This window comes from Barbus barbus (genome assembly GCF_936440315.1).
Source record: "Barbus barbus genome assembly, chromosome: 15".
NCBI classification, from domain to species: domain Eukaryota; kingdom Metazoa; phylum Chordata; class Actinopteri; order Cypriniformes; family Cyprinidae; genus Barbus; species Barbus barbus.
The window spans coordinates 7,778,201-7,788,453 of NC_136743.1; positions in this window are offsets into that span (position 1 = coordinate 7,778,201).

Consider the following 10,253-nt stretch of genomic DNA (forward strand, 5'->3'; position numbering starts at 1 on the left):
GCTACTTACAGATACAGAAAAACCCACACATACGCTTACTAATTATTCTCTTAATCAGTCTGAAAACATTAATTTAATACTTGAATTTGTGTGAAACACAAATGTGACCCTGGTCCACAAAACCAGTCTCGAGTTGCTGGGGTATATTTGTAGCAATAGCCAAAAATACATTGAATGGGCCAAAATTATAGATTTTTCTTTTATGCCAAAAATCATTTGGGTATTAAGTAAAGATCATGTTCCATGAAGATATTTTGTAAATTTCCTACTGTAAGTATATCAAAACTTAATTTTTGATTACTAATATGCATTGCTAAGAACTTAATTTGTTCAACTTTAAAGGCGATTTATTTTTTTTTGCACTCTCAGATTCCAGATTTTCAAATAGTTGTATCTCGGCCAAATATCGTCTGATCCTAACAAGATCCTTTATTCAGCTTTCAGATGATGTTTAAATCTCAATTTCGAAAAATTGACTGGTTATGACTGGTAATCAGAATCAGAATGAGCTTTATTGCCAGGTATGTTTGCACATACGAGGAATTTGTTTTAGTGACAGTAGCTCCACAGTGCGACAGAATGACAGCGACAGGACAGGACACAGACAATTAAAAATAAAAAACAAAATAATGTACAAATATACAAAAATGGACAATGTGCCATATAGCACAAACACAATATACATAATAGACAATTCTGTATGTACAGGTATGTTAGGTGCAAATTTGAAATGTAATAAGTATGTGTGTAAAATAAAAATAAAAAAGTATGATAGTGTTGTGGTCCAGGGTCACAAATGTACATTTTCCTTGATTTGTAACTTGCATATTATTTCTTGCATATATGTAGAAAATAAAAGTAGATACAGTATTATGAATAATGTTATTTTAATTTCCAGATTATAACAAACTAATTTTGCTCTGTTTTGTTAGAAAACTTTATATTTATTTATATTATTTATATTGCACAATTCATAGTTTTATAATACTACTTTTATTTGTGATTTTTTTTTTTTTTTTAATCTTAACCCATTACACTTGTATAAGAGAAATGCAGCATCAAAAAATAAATTTTGTTTAGGGAAGAAATAAAGTTTGGAACAACTTGAGGATAAATAAACATAATTTTTTGGATTAAATTTTAAGTTTAAGTTTTCTTGGAGTATGTTTTACAAAAATCCTTCAATATTTCACATTTAATTTACTGTTGCTTGCCATTTTTTGTTATTAATTGTGAAATTTACTTGCAATTTGAGAGTGAAAACCGTTTCTTATTACACAATGTATGGTAAATGCTGTTGTTGTCCATCCTCATTGCTTTTTATACATAATGCTCTGAAAATTCACAGAATTAATTTTTTAATTCGTACCTGTATACTTGTCAAAATAGGGCTCACCCATTTTCTACATACTTACACAACATGTCCACCTTTAAGGATTTTCAGTTTTCCACCTACAAGCTTCACACCGAGCTTCAGATCAATACTGACCCATAGAACAACTGTTTGTGTGAGAGAGAAATAGACAGTTTGATTTTTTTTTTTCTGTCTCCACAGGGGGCTTGACATTTTTCACCAACTAGCATTTAGGTGCAATATCTATTCACTGTCTTCAGTCAGAATCAATGTATGGATGGATTGCGTAATAAACACGCATGATATTTGCAATTGAGAGAGACTTCTGAATATTCTCTCAGACCCCTGACAAGATAAAAAAAAAACTAGACTCCTACATGATGATTCAAAATGACAATGATTTTATTTATAAAAAAAAATAAAATAAAAAAAGCTGGATGGCTGGGCATCTTATTTTTTATAAAATGTCTGAGAAGCGCCCACAAACATTATTATAACTCTGAGAGAACAGATCACTCTGTCAGAGCAGATTTCAAAGAATGAAGATCATGAAAGACATTGAAATGTTGCCTTTTTAAACATTTTGAATTGAATGGCTATTTATGTAAAATTTAAGGTAATCTGTGTACAACATAGAAATCTTGCTAATGTTAAACTGCATTACCATTGCATTCATATTAACCATAAGCCTGTTTATGGTTATTTTCTTATGCTTAAGAAAGTATATATATATATACATACATATATAGTGTACATATATAAAGTGGCAGCTACTAGGACAGGTTGGAAAAAATCAAGTCAAGTGCTAAATTTAGACCCTCAGTAGGAATAATACCAAGATCATGATGCAAGACAGACAGAGCCTGTCAGGAAACACTAGTCATTAAGGATGAATCAATAGGTCTTGTAAACTGAAATACAATAAAGAAATATGACTGTAGTGCATATCCGTGGGAGAGGATGAGCACATTCGAGGTAAAGCTCTAGGGTGATGAGTAGGCAACCGGTCGATGCGTCAGAGTTGAATGCAGAGATCTTTTCTGAGATGAGGGGAGATAGAAAGGTGAAATGTAACTGAGTGTCAGTTTATTGGACTGGAATGTGTAAAGACACCAGATCCGTTTGAAAACAAGCAGGAATACAGTGAATTGGATTTCTGAGAGCTCAACTCACCATTCTGAAATTTCCATCGGTGAGCTGATTCAGATGTTATTTTCTTGTTAGGCTTTGAAGTATTTATGAATGCAGTGTATATACAGTGTGCATGTTATTTTAGTATAACAGTGAGAGTTAATTCTGACCTTTTTTTATTTGTCATGATATTCTAAAACTTGCCATTCTTTAAAAGTCAGCATAAAATCGAAATGAACAGTGGCTGCAACTATGGTGTTTTTGTGCTGAATTCTTTGGTGCACTCTGCATGCAATGCTTGCCTTAGTAATCTTTCATCAAAACTTTTTAAATGTCCAACCAAATCTGGAGAAAATCATGCCCTACCCTACTTTTTGTCTCATGGAATATCATTTTTGATATTTTGTTATCCAATGATTGAGACTGTATGAAGGAATTCGTAATTCTAACAATTCTTAATATTAATTTAACATTTAATTTGATTTTCACACATTTTAATCCTGGTGCACACTGAAAAGATTCCTTTGATCCAAAATCTGTAGTCTTTGATCACTATCTTGGAATGTTCGTTGACAGCATATTACTGACCATTGTGTTAAAATTTTACAATGAAATTCTGCCAGTGTCAGATGTTTTGAGGCACAAAATGATTTACAACTGTCAAATCAAGCATTAAGAGGATATTTCCCCCAAAAAAGGAGATACTCAGTCTACTCACTGCAGAACACAAGATCCAGGGGGCGTGGTTAGATCTAGGTCCAACTCCTCCCACCTTACATATGCCTAAACCTACCCGTCTCCACCCTCTGATCTTTAAACCCACCCATCCCCACACCTAAACCTACCCATCTCCACCCCCTAGATGTAGATCCAACCCCGCCCCCTGGATATTTGTTCTGCAGTGAGGGGCTACTGCAAAAAAGGACAATTCTTTAATCAAGTTGTTCCAAATCTGTATGAATTTCTGTCGTCTTTTGAACACAAAAGAAGACATTTTAAAGAATGTTGGCAACAAAACAGTTGCTGGTAGCCATTGACTTCCTAGTGTTTTATTCCACAAAAAAGGAACTCATACAGGTTTGGAACAACTTGAGGGTGAGTAAACGATGACAGAAGTTTCATTTTTAGGTGAACTATCCCTTTAAGAGCACAGAACCTTATTATGCAATTAGTGTGACAACAACAAACCACTTGCTCCACACACGTCTTTTTTCCCCATATTTTCTTTTTAATACAAGCCATGGTCAAAATGAATGCTAGCTGTTTTTGTTTGCTAGTCAACATTTCATTTCCAAATGTAAATCCAGCTCACCGACAACAAACATATCGCAAACATGTTCATACAGTCTGACAAGCAGCAATCGGACTAATATAAATCATACAGTGTGTACACGGCTTTAGAAGATTTAAACACTGATTTAAGCAACAAAAATAATAAAACACTGGTTTTATATATGAAAATTGTCTGGAAAAGTGACAATGTGTTATACGCAATATGTTAAAAAAAACATGACTGAAACTCTTTTATAAAAGAGTATAAGATATTATATCATTGATAAAACATTCATTTCTTATGTGAGTGTTTCGTAGGTGTGGTTTCAAACCATGAATACTAAGTCCCACTGAATTGTAAGCTTGTGTATGTATAGATAACTGTTCTATTTTGAAAGATTAAAAACCGAACGCAATTAATTTGAAGTGATAAAAAGGAATTAGCATCTGCTTGTGTTCTGCAGTGTGTAATTTCACAAAACCAAATTGCAATAATGGTCTTTTCCAAACAAGATTTCCCAAACTCTCCCTATCTGTGATTTATGTATTTATTTATTTCATCTATCTGAATGCAGTAGTTGATCTGTTTGGAACAGAAATAGTGACCCTGGACATGGACGCTGAAGATAAGCGCTTTTCCTAATTTCCCAATGGTAACACACACTTCTTTTTCAGATCTATTGTTATTTGCTATTATCACATAACTTGTATTATATAAGTGTCAAATTACCTGTAACCGCTGCATTACCTACAGTAACCTATTCTAAAAAAATTATGTATAAATAGCTATTCGGCTTTTTCGCACCCTCACAGCCTAGATACCATCAATTAAAAGACGAGTATTAAGAGTTTATATAATTTTAAACAGATTTTCTTAATACAAAGTAAGCATACATTTAAGTATAACATAAAAAATATTGAATACTGTATTGTGTGTGTTTAAAATATAAATACACTGTTCAAAAGTTTGGAGTCGGTACAATTTTTTTTCTTTTGAGATTGAATTAAATTGATCAAAAGTAGCAGTTGCAAATAATAAATGCTGTTCTTTTTAACTTTCTGTTCATCAAAGAGTCTGTTTTCAACATTGATAATAAGAAATGTTTCTTGATCAGCAAATCAGCGTATTAGAATGATTTCTGAAGGATTATGCAGCACTAAAGACTGGAGTAACAATATAATGCTTAAATAATATTGCGTTATTTTAAATTGTAATAATATTTCACAATATTACTGTTTTTACTTTATTTTTGATCAAATAAATTCAACTTTGGTTAACCTGCAAAACTTCTTTTAAATGCATTTAAACAATCTTACCAACCACAAACAATTGAAAAATAGTGTAAATATTTATATTCTTGATCATTTTTACTTCTATCTAGAGTAATTCTGATTAGGATTATGTTCTGTCTCTCTACTGCAGGGTTATGAACGGAACAGATTTGATATGGAAGGTTTTCATTATTTATAGTTGTGTTAAGTGCGCTCTCTCATGCTGTGAAAATCTGGTACTGTCTCTTTCTCTCTCACACACAGAATGTTGGCTGCCTCTGAAAGGGAAACTCAAAATAAAAGTGAAAAAGGCTAAATGAAAGAGCGATGTGCATGGAAGTGAAGCTATAATAAGAGAAAGAGAAAATATTCATTATGAAGCAGGTGAGACAGTGTATTTAATTATAGGCAGTCTGTGATTTTTATTTGTTTTTGTTTGCTGTGATATTCTGCTTATTTTTTACTACTACTTCACGTCTCTCATAGTAATGGCAGCATGTGTGAACAGCGCTGGACTCTGGGGCTGAATTTTATGGATCACTCCCACAGTTCTGGAACCTAAAACATCAACAGCAGAATGGGCTGACAGGTGGCTGAATCCAACACACATACACATACGACACACAAGCAAACACATGCAAGCCTGCACAAGACAGCATGTTAGCAGAAATGTGGGTGGAATTATGGGAAGTTAAGTTTTAACTTCTTGGTTTCTTTCTCTGTGGTTTCTCATTTATTTTGTGACCTTTAACCTTGTTAGAAATCAAAGGAACAAGTTATTCACATTCAAATGTTGTTTTCCTTTTCAGATTGTGTGACTTGATAATGAAATTCTGACAAATCTTTTAACATTGTTTTTTATTTTGTCAAAAATGAAGGCGAGACTTTATGGCGCATATTGATGATAATTAAATGATTGCGTATAAAACATATTGCTGACACAAATATGATGAGAAAAATACAATGACAAAGTAATTACCAAGGTACTTAATATTATTTGAAGACAAAAAGTAAAAAAATTACTTTTGAAAATGATTCAGAAAATCCACTAGAAGTAAGCATAGCACAGACAATGTTTTCATATTTGGTGAAATTTTAAGCTAAAGTTGACTGCAATTAGATGCCATTTTAGTAAAATTAAGTAATATTGAGTAATTTGAGTAAAATCGGTACAAAAGTTTGGGCTTGGTAATACGTTTATGCTCACAAATGGCTGCATTTATTTGATATTGTGGAGTGGAATACCGTTGCGATTCAAAAGAAGTGTTTTCTTATATTCCTGTGATGCAATACAACAGTCTTCAGTGTCACATGATCCTTCAGAAGTCATTCTAATATGTTGATTTAGTGCTCAAGAAACATTTATTATCAATGTTGAAAACAGTTGTGTTGCTTATCTTTTTTCCCATAAGAACAGCATTTATTTGTACTTTACAAATGTCCTTCATAAATGCTTTAATAAATAATTTATAAATGCCTTTACTTTCACTTTTGATCAATTTAATGCATCCTTGCAGAATTAAAATTAAATATTAACCCCAAACTTTTGATCAGTAGTGTTATATATAATTAAATTAGCTCTATTTAAATAATAATTGCCTCCAAAAGACAAAAATCTCTCTCTCTCTCTCGCTCTCTCGCTCTCTCTCTCTCTCTCTGTCTCTATATATATATATATATGTGTACGTATGTACACATAAGAAAAATAACACATGTGAGTAATATCCAGGTATTCCCTTTGTTGTGGGGACATTTAGTAAACCGTGAACTTTTTTGATGTTGTGGGAATAAAGCAGCTTTTAAATATCCAGTTATAATGAAAAATGTAACTGTGGTTTTAACCTGTGTGACAATGTTTGACAAATAAAAATTGTTGTTAAAAACAGCTTTTAAATCCTACTTTTTTGTTGAATGTAAAAATGCAGAAAACCAAATGTAAAGTGTGTATGGTGTAAAAATAACTTAATTTTATAACATTTTGTGTGTGTGTGTGTGTGTGTGTGTGTGTGAGAGAGAGAGAGAGAGAGAGAGAGAGAGATTTGGATGGCTGCTCTCTACTGCCTCCTGCTGTCCTGTGTTTTTTTGGGGTAGAGACATGACATGAACAAATTCATAAAGGTTTATGAAAAGGTAAGCTGCTTTGTTGGGTTTTGTGTGTATGTGTAACCAGAGAGACACAATGACATTAAGGAGAGTGAATTAAACTATGACCAGGCATTTAATTTTAAACACCCTGACCATGATAAACACAAATTAAGCACCTAACACAGGCACCTGGTCTTTCCAGGCAGAGATTCTGTAATTACGCAAATGTGTCTGCTGAATATAGAATGTCCTTCATGCCTATCTGGGCCCAAACACTCAGCCGCTGTGTGTGTGGTAATGCTTTTTCTGCAGAAGTGCTAATGTATTTTCTGTGTCGTTTTTTCAGTGGCTATTTTAGTGAAGGTTTCCTCTTTGCTGTGTTTCAGTTGTGAGTGTGTGAGTTGTGTCTGGATGTGTGTGTTGCAGCCTCCCTTTTTTTCTGATCTTCTCAGTCACTTATTCACCAGACAGCCTGATGGAGGAGGAGAGAGCGGCAGACAAAGAGAAGAGAGGTGTGTGTCATGTTCGTGATGTCTTTCTTAGCATTGAGCCATGATCTCTGCCAATAATTGCTGTAATCAAGACGCTTTAACTTGCACAGGTGTGTGAGGTGAATTTGAGAAGAATGAGTGGATCGTTCCACTAGTTCCCTATAACGTGAATCAATGAACATGAATTCTTGCATTAGCAAGGGCCTTTGAAACATAGGGACGCTGATGACTCATTTACATGTGACACATTAAAATTATGCTGGTATTAATCAGCTGTTATATATCAAAAGTGATTTATAAAACTGCGGTAATTCACTTGCAGTCAGACATACTGTATGTAAATGTGTAAGACTGGAAATGCAAGCACATGTTTAAAGTTTCGTACTCAGTACCCAGATTCAAGTTTGGTGGATTCTGACCTAGACTTTTGAGAGAATAAAGCTTCTACTGTAAACATAAAAGATTAACCTCTGCATAAACTTAAAAGCTGCAGGGTTTTATGTAATTTCACATGCTCAAAGCCTAGTTTGACCGCACTAAAGTTCACAAAAAAAAAGGAAAAGTTCACCAAAAAAAAAAAGGAAAATTTGGTCATTTACTCACCTCTGAACCTGTATGACTTTCATTTTTTCTATGAGAAATGTCTGAGTTTTTATTTATCTATGATTTGGACTTGTGTGTTCTGCAAAAGATAGAAAATCATACAAGTTTGGAACAACATGAGGGTGAATAAATGATGACAGAGTTTTCATTTTTGGGTGAAGTCTAGTTTACTACAGAACCTTATGGAATATATGATAACCAGATGTATTGGAAAAATGATTTATAAAATAAATGATATTTGTTTTTATTCTAAAAATGCTGAACATTTTTCTGTAGGTCAACTGTTATGTCCTCATTTAGATGGATGATGCGATAACATGGATATTGAGATATAGAGTAAAACACTAATATTGTTTAATCTGATTACAATTATGTTAGTGTTTTCTGTTTTAATATTAATAGATTTTTATGTTGTTGTTTTTTGAAGAAGTCTCACTGAGGCTGCATTTATTAGATCAGAAATATAGTAATGGTATTTCAATTTAAAGTCAAGTTTTTCGATTTGAATATGTTTTAAAATGTAATTTGTTCCTGTGAATTTTTTCAGCATCATTACTTAAGTCTTTAGTGTCACGTGATCCTTCAGAAATCATTCTGATTTTGAGATAAAAAGCCTTGATGTTGACCTGTTCTCATCTGATTCACATTTAACATAGAATGAGAGAAAGAGATCTGACTCTTGAACCTCAATGGGATCGTCTCAAATGTCACCCTTTAATTGGAAACCAAACACAAATGAACCACCAAAATGTACAAGGCACTCACACACAGGCTTTGGTCTATAACGGTACAGTACAGTATAGCAGCATTCACAGACTTAACCATGAAAAGGCGTGACTCAGTTTGATTTAATTCCTCCCCAAACGTGTGATGCTTTTCTTGCATAAACACTCAAATGATGTTCTGTCTTCATTCATGTCTTCACCAGTTCCTCCAATCACATCATTAGCAGTATAAGCAGCCGGTGAGAGAGTGTCCTGTGGAAGTTTAACAAGCAGAAAATGTAAGGAAGTGAGCAACGCATTGAGAAACTCCTGGAAAGTGAGACTGGGTGTCGTATGGTACAATCCCACAGCCTTTAAAAAAAAGAGCTGGCAGCGCGAGCGGGGGACGTGATGAGTCACTCTCGAGGCGCAGTCGGCCCGCTTTGATCAGCCGAGGTTAGGATCTCGCGCTGTAAAATATATGAAAAAGACGAATAGCAGGTGAGTCACGGTGACGGCACTCGAGCTAAGTGTGTTATGTTGCTAAAAATAACCTGAAAAATTCGATGAAAATGATAAAAGACTATTTCAATATAACTTTAATAATATTTGAGTTTTTTCGTTTTTACCGACATTTTTACCAGACAAGTCGCGCTTTCTTATTGAAAACGACGGATATTGTACGTTTGGAAAATATATAAAATATATAAACAATGCATAATGCAACTTACGAAATTAAAAGAAATCAATTAGCTTACTGAAACTAACAGACAAAAAACTTGTGTCTGAAGCACTTGGTAGCCTACTTTTTATTTAAATGAATAGGCCTAAATTAGTACAAATGTAAATGTTTCTGTTTTGTTTCCAATCTTTGAGGGTACCAGCGAAGGCACAGCAGAAAATAGGCCTGCTGGTTTTTTTGGAAGCGGAAGGATGCGACTAGTTTAAGTGATACTGAGATATTTCTCAAGTACGACCAAAAATAATAAATGTATGAAATCCTTGAAGTTCTGACTTTCTGTACAAAGAGGAGCTATTTAGGCTATTCTAGAGTGTTATTGTTATTTATGCCTATATTATTAATAATAAAATAATAATGATTTTGTTATTAATTTTGGTTTTGGATAAACTTATCTATTTTCTGTTTTTGAAAGCAGACAGCTAAATTATGTTCTTAAATGCTTTGTGTTCCCCCAGTGTCCCGACTGCGCGCGCTCCTCTGCGGTGCTCGAAACAAACGCTGCGCGCGGGGAGGAAAAAGAGGCAAGGAGCTCGTGACGTCGGGAAGACTCAGACACACACACACCCACACATACTCCTCCTCCTCTCTCTCTTTCGCTC